This window comes from Lagenorhynchus albirostris, chromosome 10 (assembly GCF_949774975.1).
Source record: "Lagenorhynchus albirostris chromosome 10, mLagAlb1.1, whole genome shotgun sequence".
In the NCBI taxonomy this organism is placed as follows: domain Eukaryota; kingdom Metazoa; phylum Chordata; class Mammalia; order Artiodactyla; family Delphinidae; genus Lagenorhynchus; species Lagenorhynchus albirostris.
Window position 1 is genome coordinate 46,018,862 of NC_083104.1, and position 23,150 is coordinate 46,042,011.

General features: G+C 41.2%; 1 protein-coding gene across 8 annotated transcripts in view; it reads left to right on the forward strand.

The window, feature by feature from the left end:
• Positions 1–23,150, forward strand: part of SNRK (SNF related kinase) — a 134,860-nt gene that overhangs the window by 95,303 nt on the left and 16,407 nt on the right. The window contains exon 1 of one of the 8 annotated variants that reach the window (XM_060162287.1): positions 18,309–18,437. The exons of the other annotated variants lie outside the window; for them this stretch is intronic. The gene's annotated coding sequence lies outside the window, so the exon portion shown is untranslated. Of the gene's footprint in view, positions 1–18,308; positions 18,438–23,150 lie in introns of those variants that run through there. 8 annotated transcript variants of the gene reach the window in all.

A 23,150-nucleotide genomic window follows, 5' to 3' on the forward strand; every position in this document is an offset into this window, starting at 1 on the left:
ATAGAGGGGAACATTCTCAACTTCATAAAGAGCATCTACAAAAACCTACGGCTAACATCATACTTAATGGTGAAAGACTGAATGCTTTCATCCTAAGTTTGGAAACAAGGCAAGGATGTACACTCACCACTCTTATTTGGCATAGTACTGAAAGGCATACAGATTGTAAAGGAGGAAATAAAACTATCTCAATCTGCAGATGACATGATTGCCTACGTTGAAAATCTCAAGGTATCTATCTACAGAAAAATTCCTAGAAACAGTAAGTGAATTCAGCAGGATCACAGGATATAAGATCAACACATAAAAATCAATTGCATCTGTATATATTAACAGACATCTGGAGACTGAAATTAAAAACACAATAATATTTACAATCATGCGAAAGAAAATGTATACATCTAACAAAACATAACAAAATAATTTATGCTGAAAAATGCAAAATGCTAATGAAGGAAATTAGAGGAGACTTAAATGAATGGAGAGACAAATCATATTCATGAATTGGAACATAGTACACATGTCACTTCTTCTCAAGTTGATCCATAGATTTAATGCAGTTCCTGTCAAAAGCCCTGCAAAGTTTTTGAAGACATAGACAACATTATTTTAAAATTTGCATGGAAAGGCCAAGGACCTAGAAGAGCTAAAACAATTATGAAAAAGAATAACAAGAGAGGAGTCACTACTGTACTACTCTGGAAAATAGTTTCGCAGTTTCTTATAAAACTAAATACGTACTTCCCATACGACCCTGCAGTTGCCCTCCTGCATGTTTATTTTCCCATGAAAACCTGTATGTGGATGTTCATAGCAGCTTTATTTGTAATAGCCCCAAACTGGAAACAAGCCAGATTGCCCTGGAATACTATGCAGCAATAAAAAGGAACAAACTATTGATACAACAACTTGGGTGGATCTTAATTATGCTGAGTGAAAAAAGCCAATCTCAAAAGCTTATGTACTGCATAATTCCATTTATAACTCTCTTGAAATAACAAACTTGTAAAGGTGGAGAACAGATTGGTGGTTGCCACGGGCTAGAGATGGTAGTGAGTGGTGTAGTTATAAAGGGATAGCATGAAGGAACCTTGTTGTGATGGAGCACTTCTGTATCTGTTGTCGTTACATGAATCTACACACGTAATAAAATTGCATGGAAGCTACACACCAATGAGGGCATGTAAAACAATGAAATCCGAATAAGCTCTGTGGACTGAACCAACGTCAGTTTCCTATATGATACTGTGCTATAGTTAAGTAAGGTGTTGCCGCCAGGGAAACTGGGTAAAGAGTACATGGGACTTCCCTGTACTTTTTTTTTTTTTGGCGACTCTTGTGAATCTATAATTATTTCAAGATAAAAAGTTAAAAAATACATATTATTCATTGCTTAGAAGACAAGTATTCCAATGTAGGGCTTCCCTGGTGGCACAGTGGTTAAGAATCTGCCTGCCAATGCAGGGAACACAGGTTCGATCCCTGGTCCGGGAAGATCCCGCATGCCGTGGAGCAGCTAAGCCCGTGCACTACAACTACTGAACCTGTGCTCTAGAGCCTGTGAGCCACAGCTCCTGAACCCACATGCCACAACTGCTGAAGCCTGTGCGCCTAGAGCCCGTGCTCCACAACAAGAGAAGCCACTGCAATGAGAAGCCCGCGCACTGCAACGAAGAGTAGCCCCCGCTTGCCGCAACTAGAGAAAGCCTGTGGGCAGCAATGATGACCCAACACAGCCAAAAATAAAATAAATTAAAAAAACAAAAACATTCCAATGTACATGTTCCTGAGATGTTGTGTAGGGGTTGTTTTTACTTTATGTTTAACAGTAATGCCTGATTATGGTCTGGGAATGAAGGTCGCCATGATAGAAACACACTGCATTTTTTCAGTGTTCAGGTACATGCTAACAAATGTATTTTTATATTGTATTTTTAAAATAAAAACAATTGTAAAACTAGATAATCAGCCAGAAATTATCCTATGTCCACTGAGGTGAGAGCATTTAACCTTCACCATGTTAAAAATATGTACTTGCATTTATTTTAGAGCAATGATTCTTAGCTTTTTCTGGTTCAGTAATGCCTTAAGATCTGATGAAGTCTATAGACACATCTTAGAATTGTGTTCATTTTTTTAAAAAATAAATTTATTTATTTTTGGCTGCGTTGGGTCCTCGTTGCTGCCCACGGGCTTTCTCTAGTTGCGGTGAGCGGGGGCTGCTCTTCGTTGTGGTGCGCGGGCTTCTTATTGCGGTGGCTTTTCTTGTGGAGCACAGGCTCTAGGCGCGTGGGCTTCAGTAGTTGTAGCATGTGGGCTCAGTAGTTGTGGCTTGCGGGCTCTAGAGCGCAGGCTCAGTAGTTGTGGCGCATGGGCTTAGTTGCTCCGCGGCATGTGGGATCTTCCCGGACCCGGGCTTGAACCTGTGTCCCTGCATTGGCAGGCAGATTCCTAACCACCGATAAAGAAGATGTGGCACATATATACAGTGGAATATTACTCAGCCATAAAAAGAAACGAAATTGAGTTATTTGTAGTGAGGTGGATGGACCTAGAGTCTTGTCATACAGAGTGAAGTAAGTCAGGAGAAAAAAGCAAATACCATATGCTAACACATATATATGGAATCTTAAAAAAAAAATGGTTCTGATAAACCTAGGGGCAGGACAGGAATAAAGACGCAGATGTAGAGAATGGACTTGAGGACACGGGCCGGGGGAAGGGGAAGCTGGGATGAAGTGAGAGAGTGGCATGGACATATATACACTACCAAATGTAAAATAGATAGCTAGTGGGGAACAGCTGCATAGCACAGGGAGATCAGCTCCGTGCTTTGTGACCACCTAGAGGGGTGAGATAGGGAGGGTGGGAGGGAAACGCAAGAGGGAGGAGATATGGGGATATATGTATGTGCATAGCTGATTCATTTTGTTATACAGCAGAAACTAACACACCATTGTAAAGCAGTTATACTCCAATAAAGATGTTAAAAAATATATATGCTAATTATATTTTGTATAATATTTGGGAAATCTTGGTGTATTTAAGCCAAGAGCTGAAGTTAAACTGGAGGCCACATTTAATGCGCTTATGGCAGCTATTCCTCGCTCTGCTCTAGTCCTGTGATTTAAAAGGATTCCTCCTCCCTATACAGATAGTGCAACCTAACCTAAACTTTGTGATAGAGCTTTGAAATAATCCAAAAAGATGTAAGCAAATCGGAAATTTTCTCTTTGATTAACGTAGATCTGCCATTATAGCCCAGACTATGAACTGATAATTCCTTGCTTTTATTTCCGATAAGCTGCTTGTGTACTTGCTTTTACAGTCCTTCCCAAGCTACACCAACTCTCAGTGTGTACAGTTTCATTTTTCTCAGTTGTTTATTAGATCCAGATGTCTTTGTAATGTTTCAGTATTTTCTGACTTGGACCTTTTCTTCCCAGAGTCAGAATCTGGCTAAATTTTATATTACTTATTCTTCTACTATTTGTCATTTAGACATATGGTCCTGATGAGTCCTAGGTTAGAAGACCTTAGGCTTGTGTCAAAGTATTAGGCCCAGGTGTGGAGTTTGGGATTATATATTTTTAAGGGATGATCTGAGCCTCTTCTGTGCGTAGGTAAGGAAGTTTGGTCTGCTTTAAAGTAGCACCTTGTTTGTTTTATTTGCATATGGGAGTGGGCATGGCCTTGGAACACTTCTCTGGCCTGAGCACATCCTGCTGTAGGTGACGCTGCCATGTGAGTAACAGACCGAGTGCTGTTCATCGAGGTTTTCTCTGTCCTTCTCAGCTTTGCAATCATCAACTGTTTGCTGTTCTGACCAAGGTGAAAACCAGGCTTGCTTCCATCCAGTCCCTCCCCTGCCTTCCCTCCCTCTCCTGAGCACGTGTTTATGGCATGCTTAGTCCATGCCAGGGGCCCAGGATACAGCACTGAGCAAGGCGGATCTGGTCTCTACACTTCAGCGGAGGGATGATGTTACCTGTTATCTCCTAATTAATTGATCACTGTCGTGCCAAGGGCTAAAGAGGAACTTTAGGCTTTATACACTCATGCTTGTTAAACGAGGCCCATATCCAGGCCCAGGGCAGAAACCTTGGAAAACTAAAAAAGGAAACACAGAACCTGCTTGTGTAAGTGTGCCCAGTATGAGCTGCATTGCAGCCTGGGGCTTAGGCCTAGTCGCACGGGTAGCATTTGGTTGCTGAGAACTGAAAAACATATCCCTAGAAGTGTGGCACACACCTTCCACAACCCAGCTGCCAAATGCAGGCTCGTATGCTCTGACAGGTACCTTTTACAAAGCAAAGTGCCATCACTTGTCGTAAAACCAAAAGAAAAAATGGAAATCCTTCCTTAAACTTCCTGAAGATTCACATGCCTATGAGAAATGAAAATTATTTCAGAAATCACAATTAAAAATTGATCTGGCATGAACACTAAATAAAAGCACTTGACCTGGTATTAGTTCTGTCTTCACAATGTGCTGGCTTTACAATGTGAACGTTGCATCATCAAGTATTTGAGAAGCAGGTAGCAGTGCCTCGAGTAAAATCTTTTGGGTTTTATAAATAAGCTGTTATTGAATTTAATATTTGAGCATGAAGTGTTAGAGGTGGTATAATCTATAGGTACCCTATAGATGGGTTTTTCAGGCTGACACAGCCATTGATTTCTCAGTGAGACATCTGAAAAATATGATAGAAACGATTGGCGTGTTTTTGATGTTTTCCCTATTGCATTTTTAGCCACGGTACTTATTGTTCTCACTGTGTGATAAGGCTGAGATCAAATGAAGTATGTGGTGACTCTGTTTTGAAAAGTATAACTTACTGTACTAGTGGTATGGTAAGATTTAAATTGGTGGTTCTCAATTGATCACCTATCAGTTTCACCTGGGGGAGATTTAAAAAGGGAAAAAAAAAAACCTTGCCTGGGCAACCCTGCTAGAGATTGATTCTGATAGTCCCACAACCAGAAGCTTTCATGAGATTCTGACATGCATCTAGCCTTCCCTACCGCTGATTCAGACGCATAGAATCAGATGTTTTTAGCCATTAGTGGAAAAACGATTCCCAGTATTTTAATTCTAATGTTCTTTAGATAGTAAGCGTTAGGGAAAAAAAATTTTTTAACCTTCGGGTTCAAAAGAGTGAGTGAGAATGTATATTCTTTTTGATGTTGAGAATTGAGTTTAAATTTCTCCCCTCCACCTCTCTCCACCTCCTGTCCCCCCATTTTTAGTCACATTCTGTGTTCATTTAGGGATAAGTAAGTGAAAACCAAATTTCAGGTCCCTTGGAAATGTTTTCTGATGCCTCTTCAGTGCCTGGAACTTGAAGCTAAACAGCCGTCAGGGTCCCTTGTCCTGAGGAGCCCAGAGACTGTCCTGCCTGCTTCCTTTCCACTGTGGTCAGAAGGTTGCCTCATTGCCTCATTTAAAATCGTTTTCTTCGTCCAGAAGATTTATAGCACCTTTGCAGTTTTCTAAGGGCTCTGACTACTATTAACTAGACAGGGGTTTTGTTTTGTTTTAGGTGGACCGTAGTGCACCACTTACTCCCCCTAAAATCCTGTGGAAAGACACAGGTTTGCAGGGCTGGTAACTGCAGGTCCTATTAGAATAAAAACCGGAAGTTACTATTCACCTACTTTTCACACTAGAGCCCAGCTCTGATCTGAGTCTTTGGGTATTCTGTCTGAGGAGGTAAGAGTCGGGCTGATATGCGTGAATGCGTGTATCTTAGGAAGCAGGTAAGAGAAGGGATTTTGGAAGCAGCTTTCCTCTTCTCTGTTCCGTGCTGCTGCCCTTCTCAGATACTGACAGTTCCGGGAGAGGCAGCTTCTGGGGCTTGGGGCGAGGGCGAGTCGGAGTTGCCCAGGGGAGCAGCTTTAAGGAGAGCTGTAAGGAGGGGCTTTCTCGGGTCTGCAGCCCGAGGCGGCAGTCTCAGGTAACCCCGCCGAGGAGGAAAACAGTGCTTCTCAGTTCCTTTGAAAACTGGAGTCTGTTAGGTCACTCTTCTGCTCAGAACACCTTAAAGACTTCCCATTTCACCCAGAGTCAAAACTGGAGTCCTCAACTGTGGCCGTGTGACCCGCAAGGTCGGCTCCCCCTGTTTCTTCCCTGACTTTCCCTCCCACTTTTCCCTGTCGCTGCCCAGCTCCAGCCACACGACCCGTCAGTCACCTTCCTCCCCCCAGCCCAGCCTCAGGGTCCTCCTGTCTCCCAGCTCTCTGCCCTCAGGCCTCACCTTCTCCCCACCCAGCCGATGTCCTTCCCCACTTGACTCATCTCTCTGTGCAGTGGGGGTAGGAACCGTTCCCGCCTTAGGACTGTTGCAGGGTTTAGGTGAATGAAGACCCCCTTCAGCCAGCAGCTCGAACTGTCTCAGCATGTCCTCCTTTGGAGGAGAAACACGACGCCTTCATGTGTCTGTGGGGCTGCATTGGCCTCATTTTCCTTCCTGAGGTGCTCGCTCCTCTGGAAATTTGTCCTGGGGGAACTTCTGAAATGCTGGATGCATGGGAAAACTGGGGGAAGGGCAGGCCTGTGCACGTGTGCTTTCCCGCTTGTGGTTTTAGTTGTGTTTAACTTTTAGAATGTTAGGGTTTTTTTTTTTTTTTTTTTTGTGGTTTGCGGGCCTCTGACTGTTGTGGCCTCTCCCGTTGCGGAGCACAGGCTCCAGATGCGCAGGCTCAGCGGCCATGGCTCACGGGCCTAGCCGCTCCGCGACATGTGGGATCTTCCTGGACTGGGGCATGAACCCATGTCCCCTGCATCGGCAGGCGGACTCTGAACCACTGCGCCACCAGGGAAGCCCTAGAATGTTAGGTTTTTTGTGTTCAGGGAGTAGGTTGACTTCTAAAGAAGGGGTGTGTGTGTGTGTGTGTGTGTGTGTGTGTGTGTGTGTGTGTGTGTGTGTGTGTGTGTGTGTGTGTGTGTGTGTGTGTGTGTGTGTGTTCATGTTAGATTTAAAAAAAACAAGTGAAAGTCCTGATGTTTATTTGATAACTGGTTAGTTTCTTGGAACTTCAGAAGAGTTGTTCAAAACATCCAAAACAGTAACTATTTTAATAGAGAAATACATATGGAAACCGAAACCACTTATCTGCACTTCAGGTTGTAGCCTAGGAAACCTTTGGGGAGTTGAAAACATCATAATCTGCTTGGGTGTTTTTTAAGTGTTTTATTTGTGGGGAGAAGCATAAACCTGTTAAAGAAAAGGCTAGTTCACAAAACAAAATATTGTAGAACAAACTCAGTGACACAGGAAATTTGGAATCCTTTCAGTCAGAGTGCACATTGCTGAAGAGACTCAGAGCCCTGAATGGCCTGTGGAGTGACTGTCGTGTGTTTGAGAACTGCTGAAGGATGTGTGTCTGCTTACGTCAGGGTGCCGGCTTCCTCTCTCTCCCGTGCGCTCCCTGAGGTGGGCCTGGCGGGGCTAGTCAACCACAGGTCCCGCTTTCTGGGGAAACCCTGCCCAGCAGGTCCTGTCATGACTCCCAGGGTGGCTGCTTGGGCAGCGCTTTCACAATCACCTTAACACACACAGTGTGGTTTACTTCTTTCAAGGACTATGGCTTCTGTCAGTCAGATCCTCACATGTTAATGTGGGCTTCAGTAGACAAAGGTGGAGAGCAGACATGGCACAGGACACCTGGAGCTAGGCCAGGTTCACCAGCAGAGACTCCTGTGTGGAGCTGATGCTTCCTTACGGCTACGATGCCAATTCGTGCCCTTCACCCTTTTTCATGTCTTAGTCCCATCATTCTGTATAGCACATTTTCTATATAATCTACACTGTCTTTGGAAAACATTGGTGTATCTTAGCTAATTTTTATTGATTTGTTAGCCTGATGGTGATGTGTTTAAAGTTACATCCAGTATAGTATAAGACAGTGCCTAATTTAATATTTTAAAACTTTAATTCAGAATTGTTTTAAACCCTGGAACCTAAGGAAAAAATTGTGGGCCCTCAGCATTTGTGGCAATGTCTGGTGAGTAGGAAAATAAGATTGTGAAGTGAGACCCTCTTCATAGATACACCTAAATTCTGGTGCCTGGGATGCAGCCAGGCACAGAGTAGGCACTCTAGTTTGTTGGATAAAAAATAATAGAAGGCTTGTGAATGGCTAAAAAAAGAGGGTGATGAGTTGCAGAGGACATATGCCCTGAGTGCCTTTTCCCTTTGGAATTGGATGGGGCGATGCCAAGCCTAGTCACTCCAGATGGCTCACTTGTCCCCCTTGTTCAGTAGTAAGATCCTGGAGAGAGGGAACTGTGTTTGTGTCTCTGTCCCATCCTCATCTCCTGGTAAACACAGCAAGCTCTTCATGTTTGTTCAAATGAATAAACATTACAGAGAGTAAGAAATGAAAATGTACGTTCTTCTGAACTTCTTTGCAAAGGTTAATCGTGGGCCCTCCATGGCTCCTCCTGATGACTTTGGTCATTTCAGTGCTCCTTTTTCTTGCCCTTCTTTTTTTTTTTTTTTGCGGTACGCGGGCCTCTCACTGTTGTGGCCTCTCCCGTTGCGGAGCACAGGCTCCAGACGCACAGGCCCAGCGGCCATGGCTCACGGGCCCAGCTGCTCTGCAGCATGTGGGGTCTTCCCGGACCGGGGCACGAACCCGTGTTCCCTGCATCAGCAGGCGGACTCTCAACCACTGCGCCACCAGGGAAGCCCCCTTTCTTGCCCTTCTATGTATGTATTTAATGAGTCCTAGACTCACCATGAGTCTGATGAAAGCTGTGGTGCCTCTGTGCGGAGAGATGCAGAGGTGCAGTTTCTGAGGTGTTTTATGGACCACTGTGAAGCCCCTTTTTAGATTTGACCTTGGGGCTGAGTAAAAAGTGGGCCCACAACTTTCTGACAGAAGGAATAAGCTCAAGCACTTTCAAAATAAGCTTTGGGGCATAAAATATAGGTGTGGAATAGTGAGTGCCCTTGTTTTTTGTGCATATCTAATTCGTTTTATATATTAGAGCTCTCATTTTCCTTGTTGTGTTTTTAGTTTCCTAGCTATGACTTGGGAAGATTGTAATGGAAAATTGGAGGTAAGGTTTTAGATAGGGCTACTTCCAAAAGAAACATCAAATCATTGCAGGTACAGTGTTCTTGTTATTTTTTAAAACTAAAATAGACTTAATCTGTAGGTATTTGGTGTGTTAGGTAAGATTTTTTTTTTTTAAACCCATTTTGTGTTAACAGAGTTTGTATGTATTAACTCCTCACTGACCTTTGGAGGTTCTTGTTACAGTTTAAAAGAGACTTAACATGGATTGGGAGCTCCAGTAGATGCAGGGAAGCCCCTCAGATGGTGTGAACCCCATGTTCCAGAGTGTGATTCCCAGTTTTGTGTGCAGTGGTAATTTGTTTCTAGAGGGCTGAAACTGGTTTAACAAATTCTTAAGAGACTAATATATACAGATAGCAGTTGACTGACATATGAGACATTAGATATCAGTTCACTGTAAGCTTATATTCTTGCACAAGAGTAGCTATATTTTCCTAACCTTACCTGGTTTTCAGGGTTTTAAAAATGATGTTATACCTAAGATACTCTTAGTTATAGTGTAATATAAGTTGATTGGGCTTAACCTTTTTCAGGAACATTTGTGATCCATTGAAACTCTGGAGGTTACATGATTCTTGTTTGAATTTCTGCCTTAGCTCTAGAAAGGGCTCTTTCCAATCTGGAATTTTAGTTCATCTATTCCTGTTGCTCCCAAGGCTTTAAAATCATGATTTCTGCAAGTTATCCTTTTGTTTCTAGTTATTAGAGCAGGACCTTCAGTCTGCTACAACCCATTATATTCTACCTGGAAGCAGAAGATTCCTAGTGGTTTTAAGTTAGTCCTAATTCTTTTTCTCAGTCATCAGTTTATGGGTGGCGTACAGTGCTGTCTGTCTCAAGGTTAGTTGTGTTATCAAGTTGTCAGTAAACGGCTTGATAAAAATTTCTGGACTTACCATCTAGCTTCAGTATTGAAATGAACTCATCAATTAGCAGAGGCAAGAATAGGTAGAGAATTTGTGTTCCCTGACTTGCTAACCTTTGACTCTTCCGGCTGCTATCAAGGGAGTGAAGGGAGTAGCTTTTCATACGGTAAGGAAGCTTTCTGAAATTGTTCTTGTGTTACTTTATGTAGGAGAAAGGAGCTTCAGCATCCTTAGCTATCAGTGTCTCCTACCAATTAGGGAAAGTACTTATTGAGCCCTTTCTTTAGATTAGTTCCTGAGTTGTCCCGAACACAGTAGAGCACCAGAAAGCAAGCAATCAAAGGCTGCTGGCATGCTGAAATGGACTGCCCTCAGCCCATGTACAAAGCTCGTGTATTTTGTTTACAGTTGTCATTCAGGGTGTCACTCATATCCTTATTTATTAATTTTACATAAAACTCTAGCAAGTTGAATAAGTTTATTTTTGAGGCCTTCAGCAAAGGGACCTCCTAGAGGCCGGCACACTGATAGCAACAAGAGATGAGGAAGAATCAAGAAATCGTAATTGAAAACTCTTAAAAACATGATCTGCCCCTTTGTTACCTGGAGTCCAGGCTTTTATCCGGGCTTCTGGGTACTTTTGGAGGTAGAGGGAGATACATACTTGCCATGGAAGCAGCTCTAAAAGGGGAATCTTAAATGCTTTTTTTTTTTTTTTTTTTTTTGTGGTACGCAGGCCTCTCACTGTTGTGGCCTCTCCCATTGCGGAGCACAGGCTCTGGACGCACAGGCTCAGCGGCCATGGCTCACAGGCCCAGCCCCTCTGCGTCATGTGGGACCTTCCTGGACCGGGCACGAACCCGTGTCCCCTGCATCAGCAGGCGGACTCTCAACCACTGCGCCACCAGGGAAGCCCTAAAAGGGGAATCTTAGATGGAGGATAAGGTGGAGCTATCTTTTATAAGCCAGGTGGTTGTAACATTCATTCATCTCTGAAAATGAATGAACAGAAATGAACTGTGGCAGGGCCCAGGACACCAAGGGCAGCAGTGCCCGCTCTCCTGGAAATCCTCCCTTCATTGCCAACCTCTAAGATCTTACGAGGATTACATTTCAGCACCTAGCACAGTGCCTGGCGAATAGTGGTGCCATGCACTTGCTGAACAGACACATCAGTTTCTGCTTTGTGGCCCTTTAGTGTAAGGACTGATGCCCAAGGGCACCTCTGTATCTTACCATGATTCTTTAGCTGGTGATTTTAAGTGAGGTAGAAAAAAGAAGAGGCCCTAATAATTTTAAATTCCTCCATTATCAGAAGGCATCGGGGAAGAATTATTTAATGTTATACTGGAATAATTAAATATTTCAAGAAGAAGGGATGATAGATCCCTACCTATGTCATATGTCACAGTAAATTCCAGGTGAATTCAGGATTTGTATATGAAGAATTAAGCCTCCCCCCCCCCGCAAAAAAAAAAGTTGAATATTCATAAGATCTTGGCTTTTCTAAACAGGAATTATAAAGAAATGGTGATCGACTTGATTACAGTTTATGGGTACGGTGCATATATGTTTAAAGCAAAATTATGATGGAAACAAACTGGGGAAATAATTTGTAATATAGTTGATAACTATTCTTACTGTAGAAAGAGCTCTTACAAATCAATGAGAAAACTCTCCTAAAGACAAGTGAGGAGTCGATTTACAAGTCATATAAATAGCTGATAAAGAAGGAAGAGGTTAACCTTAAGAGTAATTAGAATATTTGGGACTTAGTATAAAGCTACAGTAATCAAGACTGTATGGTATTAGCAAAAGGGTATGATCAGTGGAATAGAATAAAGAATCCATAAATAAACCCACACATATTATTGGGTAGTTTCTAATAAAGCTAACATATGACCTAGCAAACCCACTCCTAGGTATTTACCCAAGGCTAATGAAAATTTAAATTTGCGTGAGCACCTGTACACAGATGTTTTTAGTGACTTTATTCATGATGGTCTCAATCTTAAATAAACTGTGGAACACCTGTGTAAGGGGACACCACTCAGCAATAAAAAAAATGACGAATTATTGGCACGTGCAGCAACATGGACAGATCTCAGAGGCATCAGTGAAGAAAGCCAGACTTCAGAGACTACACACTGTATGAGTCCATTTACAGGCAAGACTTTCGGGACATAAAACAGACCCGTGGTTGCCAGGGGCTGGGCTGGGAGGAGGAGTTGTTGACTGCAAAGAGGCACAGGGAACTTTCTGGAGTGATGCTCTGTATCTCTGTCTCGGTTGTGATAGTAGTTCCGTGACTACATTTGTTAGAACTTGCAGAGATGCGCACTGACAATGGTGAATTCTAGTGTATGTAAATTATACCTTGGAGAAATTGGGAGAAAATTATCAGGACAATGCAAATTAAAACAAATCTGTTAATAATCTTTACCTATCTAATAGGCTAATATGAAAGATTGTGGTGTTGGGAATGGGGGAGCTTCCCCCAGGCTGCTAATAGAAACTTACTGTCATTAAACATGCATTTCATAATCTGAAGAAAGTAAACATTAACTTTTAAATACAGGAAATGTGTGGTTATATTTGAGAGAACTCTCTAGCTAAAGTTTTAATATGAAGGAATCTAAAAGTTATAATCCTATGTAGAACCAACCAGGTTGTGTTTATTGTAATCCCTAGAAAGATGTGTTGATTTTTTTAATGTAGGAGAATAGCTTGTGTACATTTTTTTTTACCCCCCGATACGCGGGCCTCTCACTGCTGTGGCCTCTTCCGTTGTGGAGCACAGGCTCCCGACGCACAGGCTCAGCGGCCATGGCTCACGGGCCCAGCCGCTCTGCGGCATGTGGGATCTTCCCGGACCGGGGCACGAACCCGTGTCCCCTGCATCGGCAGGCGGACTCTTAACCACTGCGCCACCAGGGAAGCCCCGCTTGTATACATTTTTAAACCACATGACTAGGCATTATGCAGGGAGAACTAACCAGAACAAACATTTCAAGAACTAATATTTTGAATTTTGAATCTTTTTATAGCAAATACACAATTTTAAAGTTTATTTCTTTTTCTCCTCAAATGGTAACGTTAAAGTCTCTCGACAAGTTTAACATTTTAGGGAGTCTAAGGTAATGATGTAATGGGTTAAAGGTCACACCTCATTTGACTTTGTATCTCTGTGCCCAGAAAGCTGTGTTTGTTGCGTTTTGAAAGAGAACCCTCAAGAGTCAGCATATGCAGGTGATTTTTATTGACTGATATTGTAATGGCTTGTATATTTGTCTTATGTTGGCACACCTCAATCTTATGCAAAAGGCTCAGTGTTTTTAAAATCAATATAAGAAAACATCAGGATACTCCACTAGCTATTAAACTAAAGCAGCAAGTTCGTGCAGGCTTCAGATTTATTCTTTAGTCTGCAGAGTTGGTATTGTTTGATTAGACAATTGACTTCGACATTTTTAGGTTTGGTGCTGAACCTGAACATTTTTACTTTCTAGATCTGAGCCAGATTGTGAAATCACTTTGCATTTGTCATATTTGTGTCATAATCATGTAAAATCACTTCTTAAAACGAGATCCAAGTCCCTGAGTGTCCACGATGAGGCAGTGCTCCCGTACAGCCCGTCTTTGAAAAGTGTCCACGTTGAAATTTGTAGTCGAAGAATGAACTCATGCATGTTGCCATCCTGATGGCGCTTGTTTCCACATTAAAAAAAATATTTCTCATGTATGAACATTTTAGGCTTTGTGACTAGTATAATAAAATTGGACAAAAGTTAGAGACTTTTCTCATAAGCTTGTAAAAGGAAGTATTTAGGTTTCATAAGGTTTCTTTTTAATAAAAGATCTGATTTTGGGAAGATGTGAATTTGTAACTGATTCTTGCCTCACCAGGGTGTGTAGAAATCAGTACTTTGAAGGATTGTTCTGAGGGTGGAAATTTCTAGGAAGCCAGAGCATCCAGACTGACTTGGGGAATGTGCCCAAGGTGGGTGACTGTGGCGCCTCTGGCGTCAGGGTCACCTCCCCTTGAGAACCCTCAGGCTTGTCCTGAAGCAGGGGAGTAGAACTAGAGGGTGACCCAGCCAGCAGCACTACCTGACCCCTTCCCAGGCTTCATGAGACCCAGATCCTCTCCCTAGACACCGTGGTACCGAGATACCACCAGGAAAACAGGTTATCCAGAGAGTCTGGACCCATATAACTCTGCCCTTTTTTCTTTCATCACATTCTGTAAGACTCTCAGGGGTACTTATGAAACATCAGTGAGTTCGTATTTGAGTTTTCTTAATCCTTGAAGGAAATTATTTGTGCTAAAAATGAAAAGTAATTTATTTCCTACTGTAGGTATTCATGCTATGGGCAGATTGGTCTATGAAGCCATTAAGGGAACCCTGCGGAACCGAATGCCCCCAGACCACAGGCTAAGAGTCACAGGCTCAGTGACTAGAGAACGTGTCTAGACTTTTTTTTTAAATATCTTTTACATTCCTATAAAGAGGTTTCTGCTTATTCAGTTAAAGTATGTACACATCAGAATATTAAGCACAGCTAATTTCTAATTACTTTTTTTTACAAGTAATAAATGAATGTTCTTGTAAGATAATTCAAATAATACAGAAATATACTTAATAAAAAGTATAAAATCCCTTTTGCTTTCTCTCGCCAGTCCCTCTCCTATATCTAAAGGTGTGACCATTTATGATCCTTGCAGACTCTGCAGTGATACATGTAGCACTGTTTGCCCAGACACCCTGTGAGCCTCTCAGAAAGTACCAGATAAGTAGTGGTGTCCACATTTTAAAGAAGAGAAAACTAAGATGTGAAGAAGTTGGGTGACTTGGCCAAGAATACATAGCTAATTCAATGGCCAACCTAGGTCTCCGACGCTCTAGCCCAGGCATGCTCTGTTCCTTAGGCTATACTGAAGGAAATCACACAACTATTGTGTTTTAGCTTGTCTTATCTTTCCTTCTTCATCTGTGAAGTTCACTTTCTAACTGGTATCAAAATCAGGCTCGTAAAGTGACTTAGGAAAGAATGCTGAGTAGGAAGAGTGTCTGCTGCTTGTCTGGTGTGGATTTGTGCGAACGTGTATAGTCCCACAGTGTGTGACTGATAACCTTTGACTTCTTGAACTTTTCTCTGTTTTCCCACGACTTAAAAAAACAAGTTTGCATAAGACCTTAAACAGCTGACACTGCAGCTTGTCCTCATTGACCTTCACACCCCTGCACTGTACCCCGAGCCCTTCTTAGTCTCCTTTCCCTCTCACTAGCTGCTCACTGCCTCTGTACCTCAAACTTCCGCTTCATCTGCCTCCTGGGGGCTCTACCCAAACGGCATTTGCAGAAGTACTACTTTGTTTTTATAGTTTCAGGCTCACTCCGTTCAGCAGACCTGTGTCGAGCAGGACTGCTTGGGTACAGGAGACATACTCTGCACTCACGGAGCTCTGAGCAGTGGAGGAGGACAGGAGGACATCTGTAGTTACAGCTTGCTGTGGTCATGCTGAAGTCACCGGCTGGCCCAGCTCCCCAGGTTGGAGGGCAGTGTGGGGAGACCTCAGGGAACGTGAGGGTCAGTGGTGGAAACCGCTGTGTCTAAGCACATACTGGAGTTGGCACGATCTCCCTGACGTGGAAGTCAGAGGACCCATGGAGTGTAGAGTCTGGGAGGTCTCCCGAGCTTTGATTGGGTGGGTGAAGGTGTCATTGACCAAGTTAGAATACAAATGAGGACAAATAGGTTTGGGTAAAAGATGATAAGCTTTGTTTGGGCAGCACTGATTTTTGAAGTCCCCAAGGCACATTTAGGTGGATTCAGGTCTGGGAAAGAAGTTTTTTCAAGTAGGTATGAGATGTTGACATTCATTCTCACTCTTTTCTTTAAAGAGAAGAAGTGATTCCTTGTTAAATAATACAACTTTGCTTCCAACTAGAGTGTTGATAAAACCAGAAATAGTAGAGCTATCCTAAGACATGTCCACATTCTTCATTCCTCTTCTGCTTCAGTCTTACACTGTTAGTTCAAATGACCTGACAGTTTTCTACTTTCAGAACGGTCTCTAGTTATGTCCCGTAGAAGCAGCCACTGATCTTGTTCAGAGCAAGAAAGAATCCTTGAAAACCAGAGCTGTAGGTGATTTTGAATGCAGGTGAGCAGTTCTTACTATGTAGATAGGAATTCACATCAGTGGACCGTAGAGATTAGGTTTCTGAATATCATACAAGAAACAAAGGCTCTAGGTTGTGTTATAGAACTCCGGGGACCTACACACTTCTGCAACAGTACTTGCTATTCTAAGAAAACATTCCCTTTAACATTAGTATTGGGTCATATGTCAGTTGCTAGTGACCGTAGTTGGAACTGCAAAATGATTGCATAAATCCTGCCAGTTGTGAGTGGTGTTATAAAAGGTGCTGGTCCCTAGCTCATCTGTAGTGGTTTTAGAACATTCTATTCCTGTTGCTTGTTTCGTGACTCATGGCTACACTGATAAAAGAAAGCCGGAGGGAGAAAATAGAGGGTTCTACTTAAAATCTTTCTTCTGGTCTTCCCATTTTTATTACTTTCTAATCCCTGTTTGTTCTTTTGCTGTCTAGATAATTCACTTCAGAAATTATTTTTCAGAAAACCTTTCAGTAGTTGTGACACTTTCCCTTCCACGCCCTTTGGCAATTACTTTTCCTCAAAGTACTCACTCTTATTCTGTTTTGTTTTCATTTTGATCTTTTGTTAGCCTGCCTAAATGAACTTAGTAACATAAACTCCACCTCCAACCCTAGAGATAGCATAATTCAATTGTATTATGATGAATTGACCTACTGAATGTTAGCAGATGAGACTTCAGTGCTCATTCTTGTGATCTTACTTCTGGCTACCTTGAGAGCCAGTCAGGGGACCGGTAATTCCCACCCTTTATACTAACAAAGACTTCATTATCTTTCTACTCCTTCGCCTTCCATGAGTTGGAAGATTTTTTTTTTTTAACCAAAGGAACTGTATTTATGAAGTGATGTTTTCTTTTTCTGTTATTAACCAAGGGTCTATAGCTGGGTCTGAAATAAAGACAAATGCTTCAGGTAGTAGTATCAACATTAAGTCTGATTTTTCAGATGGTTGATGTTTGTTAACCTGTGGACCTTTAGTATGAATAGACAATTCCACTGACATTTTTTTAAATGAAAATAATGTGAAGTCCCCGTTCCATGCTCTTTATCTAACTTTCCCTACTCATCCCTCCCCCCCGCCCCCAATTACAGACTTGGTGGATCCCTTGTGGTCCTAGGATCTCAAGCTTAGGCTATGATCTACGCCTTGGGAGTTTGTAGTTTTATTAGCAAGTTATTTTTTTTTATGGAAAAGGTAATTTAAAATATCCACTAAAATGAATTTTTATTAAGACAAGTACCCCCTCCCTCCCCTATTTTGGGTGAAATATCATAGATGATCTTTCTTGATTCCATTCTTAGTCCTGTAACACCAGATGTGTAGTCCTGGGGACCAAACTCCTGAGTTTATCACCTTTTTTTTTTTTTAACCTGAATTACTAAAAGGCCTTTCTTGTTCCTCCTGCCTCCCCCCAGTCTCTTAGTTTTTCTTCGCTGTGTTGGCTTTGTGCCTTCTTGAGCTTACCTGCTTTCTGTTTCTGTTACTGCTGTCTGTTTCTCACAGTGAATTAGCCCCAAAAGGGCAAGGGTGTCTTGTTTATTTTTGTGTTCACTGTGCCTAGACAGAGCCTGGCACAGGTGAATGAGAGCGGGGCGGCAGCAGCTTCCTTGGGAATGCTTTCTGTGTGCCGGTCTCTGTCCTGAATACTTAACCATGGATTCGATTCTTATCCGTTTAATGCCTACAGCAGCTTTAAGAGGAAGTAACTATTCTCATTTTCAAGATGGGAAACATATTTTTCAATAACTTGGTTAAAGTCATACTTCGTGTTTGTTTAGTGACTGTTTTTATCTCTTTCCTTTGGCCCCTAGGATGGAAAAGTTAATGATTCAAAGACAAAAAGTAGAGTAAGAAGAGAAAAAGTCTGGAAAATAAGTAAATGGAATAAATGGTCCCTTGAATAATATCGTGTCCGTGAGAGGGTTATTTGCCCTTTCCAAAACTTTACCCCCTCAGTTACACTGCCGTTCTTCAACAGTTTACATGCTTCAAATCATGTCGTTCAGCTTTGGAAACTACTTGCCATAGAATTGTATTTCTGAGTTTCTCAAATTGTAAGCATTTCCATGTTCAGAAATTATTTGAACCCTAACTGAAAACAGTGGAAACAGTGTATATATTTATGTTGTTTTTCTTTTCTACTCTTCTAACCATGCAGCAGTTCCTAACAGAGTGTGTTAGCTTGCTTGGGCAAATGATCCAGAAGAGAACATTTCCAAATAATTGGACTTCCTCGTTGCTGTTGAGGTTAATATTTAACAGGAAAAGAAAGTTTCTTTAACCAGATTAGAATTTGGGGTAATTATTAGTTGATATGTATTTTATTTGTTGTATTTTTAAATCATCGGTTTTGTATAATTGTACTGTCAGGTATCATCTCCAGTTTAGCGTAGAGAAAATTAAAAAACCAAACTAGTTTATCCGCAGAGTATGAGATGGTAGAAGAAATAATGTAGCCAAACTCATAAAAATTATTGTGTTTTTAGGATTTATATGGAAATATATGAATTTATTATATCTCAAATGTATATGTGTTAATGGTTAGGTTTGGTTACAGTAGTAGCATTAGGCATTGTCAATATTGTAACAACAGAAGAAAGTTTTTAACTATCCTGATTTTTATGATTATGCATTTGTATTGTAAGCCATTTAAAATCCCCTCTTTCTTTGGGATTATTATATATATGTATATAATTATATGTTATATACATATATATATAAATGTTTATATTATAAACAGAAGCTTCCCTCCTTGTGTAATGAACATCAGTGAAAAGGTGGGTTTACTTTACAGTTAATTTCTAGATTATGACTGTTTTGTAAAATGAAGGACACACGCATTAAAGGGAGAATAATTGTAATTGCCAGTTGTTCACAGTGGTGGCTTGGGAGTTGGAGCAGGTGACCAGAAATAGCAGGTTCACGTTGTACAAAGAGAGTTTAAGTTAAACATCAACTCTATAAGTTTCCTTTTAAAAATCTTAATAAGGTATTCCTAGAATTGGGGTTATAAATTCTTCTCACTGAATATTTAAAAAAACAGGTGCAACTAACCACCATTACTGAGATTGTTTGACTTTGAATGGGGATGGCCCTCTGGGTTCCAAAATGAAGATGAAGAAATGTGGGTCAATGAGTGGAGTGGAGCCCTGAGACACCTTGCTGTCCTGGGGCAGTAAGATAATTCATGCATCCAACAAGTAATGCCAGGCAGCCTCTTGGGGACACTGCAGAGCCAAGGGTGTGAACTGAGTGATCCTCAGGTCCCTTTCGTTCTCATTTATATAAATGTTTTAATTTTAGTAGATTTCCCCATCTCCTTCACTAATTTCTATTGGAGCATCCTTAGTAAAATTTATTGTATATATAAAAAAATCACAGCGTGTGTAACTTTTGGGTTTCTGCCTTTATTGCCCTCTGTTTAATCTGGACCAAGGAAAAGATATTTTATTAACACGTTTTAATTCTCATGGAACCTACATAATTTTGGGTGTTTAAGCTTAAAAGAAAAGAGAGGTTGAGTGTTAACAGATGTGGTGACAAAGGCCTTGTGGCCTGCCCCTTACTCTCTTCTAAGCCTTTCATGGTCTAGAAAGCTTCTTGATGTCATGTTACATGCATGTTCATGTAATCATGTCTATACTTTAGTTTCTGGAATGAATGAATGAATGACTTGTGATGGCCTTCCTAAATTGAGTCATTATTTTTCCATCTGAGTGATGGCTTTGTTTTTTATTTAGTGGCAAGAAGTAGGGGGTTACTTGTTATTATAGGGGTTAGTGTTGAGAGGGTCCTCAGATGTCAGCTAGTCCAGCTTTCCAGCCAGTACAGGAGTGCCTTATGCAGGAGATTAAACTGATGGTTACCCAGCCTTTGCTGGAATACTTAAAGTGATGGGAAACTTACTACCTTTTCCAGTGTTATCATGGTTTTATTAAGTAGCATCTGCTGTTTAAGTCAAAGTGTGCCTTCTGGTTACTATACCTTCAGTCCTAGTTCTTTCCTCTGAAGTAATACATAATCAGTCTTTTTCCTCATTGACATCCCAGCCCAGGAATATTTTTCTCCTCTCTGAGCTTTAATTTTCTTGTCTGTAACATGATTTGGTTACCTGACCAGGATTGAGGTTTAAAAACAACCTGGACAATCGTGACCTTAGGCAAAACCCTTTTCATGTCTCAGAGTATTAGTATCTTAGTTTTATCTCTGGTGTATAATATAATGGGAAAAATGGCAGTGTATGTCCATTGGTTTGGGAACCTTGATAGGTACTTTCCAGTTGATGTTCTTGCCATTAATAAATGAATTAATTCATTTCTTCGTTGAACATTTACTGACCATTCCCTATGTGCCTGGCACTTGCTTGGGTCTTAAGTGAATATGAAAACAGGGAATACGACAGATACCTTCCCTGCCTGACTGAGGCTTAAGTTCTCTCCCCTAGATCTTTTTACTTTGAGGTATAAATGCTTTTCTAAAATTTGGTTTTATGTTTCTAAAAAATTTTTATTTTATGTTGGAGTAAAGTTGATTTACAATGTGTTAGTTTGAGGTATGCAGCAAAGTGATTTAGTTATACATATACCTATATCAGTTCTTTTTTCAGATTCTTTTCCCACATAGGTTATTACAGAGTATTGAGTAGAGTTCCCTGTGCTATACAGTAGGTCTTTGTGATTATCTCTTTTATATATAGTAGTGTGTATATGTTAATCCTAACTTCCTAATTTATCCCTTCCCTGACCTTTCCCCTTTGGTAACCATAGGTTTGTTTGCTAAGTCTGTGAGTCTGTTTCTGTTTTGTAAATAAGTTCATGTGTATCATTTTTTAGATTCCACATAAAAGTGATATCATATGATATTTGTCTTTGTCTGACTTCACTTAGTATGATCATCTCTAGGTCCATCTGTGTTGCTGCAAATGGCATTATTTCATTCTTTTTTTATGGCTGAGTAATTTTCCATTGTATATATGCACCACATCTTCTTCATTCATCTGTTGATGGCCATTTAGGCTGCTTCCATGTCTTGGCTATTGTATATGGTGCTGCAAAGAACATGGGGTTGCATGTATCTTTTCAAAGTATGGTTTTCTCCAGATATATGCCCAGGAGTGGGGTTGCTGGATCATATGGTATCTCTATTTTTAGTTTTTTAAAGAACCTCCATACTGTTCTCCATAGTGGCTGTACCAATTTACATTCCCACCAACAGTGTAGGAGGGTTCCCCTCTTTCCACACCCTCTCCAGCATTTATTGCTTGTAGACTTTAAAATTTTTATTTATTTATTTATTTGGCTGCACCGGGTGTTAGTTGTGGCATGCGGGATTTTCATTGCCACACACAGGATCTTCGTTTCAGCATGAGGGATCTTTTAGTTGTGGCACGTGGGATCTTTAGTTGTAGCATGCGGGATCTTTAGTTGTGGCATGTGGGATCTAGTTCCCTGAGAAGGGATTGAACCCAGGCTCCCTATGTTGGGAGAACAGAGTCTTAGCCACTGGAGCACCAGGGAAGTCCCCTATCGTTTGTGGACTTTTTAATGATGGCCATTCTGACCCGTGTGAGGTGATACCTCATTGTAGTTTTGATTTGCATTTCTCTAATAATTAATGATGTTGAGTATCTTTTCATGTGTCTCTTGGCCATCTGTATGTCTTCTTTGGAGAAATGTCTCTTTAGATCTTCTGTGCATATTTTGATTGGGTTGCTTGTTTTTTTGATACTGAGCTGCATGAGCTGATTGTATATTTTGGAGATTAATCCCTTGTTGGTCACATCGTTTGCAAATATTTTCTCCCACTCTGTGGGTTGCATTGCGTTTTGTTTATGGTTTCCTTTGCTGTGCAAAAGCTTTTGAGTTCAGTTAGGTCCCATTTGTTTATTTTTATTTTCATTACTCTAGGAAGTTGATCCAAAAAGATATTCCTGAAATTTATGTCAAAGAGTGTTCTGCCTATGTTTTCTTCTAAGAGTTGGATAGTATCTGGCCTTACATTTGGGTCTTTAATCCATTTTGAGTTTATTTTTGTGTATCGTGTTAGAGAATCTTCTAATTTCATTCTTTTACATGTAGCTGTCCAGTTTTCCCAGCACCACTTATTGAAGAGGCTGTCTTTTCTCCATTGTATATTCTTGCCTCCTTCATCATAGAGTAATTGACCATAGGTACATGGGTTTATTTCTGGGCTTTCTATATCCTGTTCCACTGATCTGTAAGTCTGTCTCTGTGCCAGTGCCATACTGTTTTGATTATTGTAACTTTATGGTATAGTCTGAAGTCGGGGAGCCTGATTCCTCCAGCTCTGTTTCTCTTTCTCAAGATTGCTTTGGCTATTCGGGATCTTGTGTGTTTCCATATAAATTTTAAGATTTTTTGTTCTAGATCTGAAAAAATGCCACTGGTAATTTATTTCATAGGGGTTGCATTGAATCTGTAGATTACCTTGGATCGTATAGTCATTTTTTTTTTTTTTGCGGTACGCGGGCCTCTCAGTGTTGTGGCCTCTCCTGTTGTGGAGCACAGGCTCCGGACGCGCAGGCTCAGCGGCCATGGCTCACGGGCCTAGCCGCTCTGCAGCATGTAGGATCTTCCTGGACCGGGGCACGAACCCATGTCCCCTGCATCGGCAGGAGGACTCTCAACCACTGCGCCACCAGAGAAGCCCAGTATGGTCATTTTGACAATATTGTTCTTCCAGTCCAAGAACATGGTGTATCTTTCCATCTGTTTGTATCACCTTTGATCTCTTTCATCAGTGTCTTACAGTTTTTGGAGTACAGGTCTTGCCTCCTTAGGTAGGTTTATTCCTAGGTATTTTATTCTTTTTGATGTGATGGTACATGGGATTGTTTCCTTAATTTCTCCTTCTGCTCTTTTGTTGTTAGTGTATAGAAATGCAGCAGATTTCTTTGTTAATTTAGTATCTTGCAACTTTACCAGATTCATTGATTAGCTCTAGTAGTTTTCTGGTAGCATCTTTAGGATTTTCTATGTATAGTATCATGTC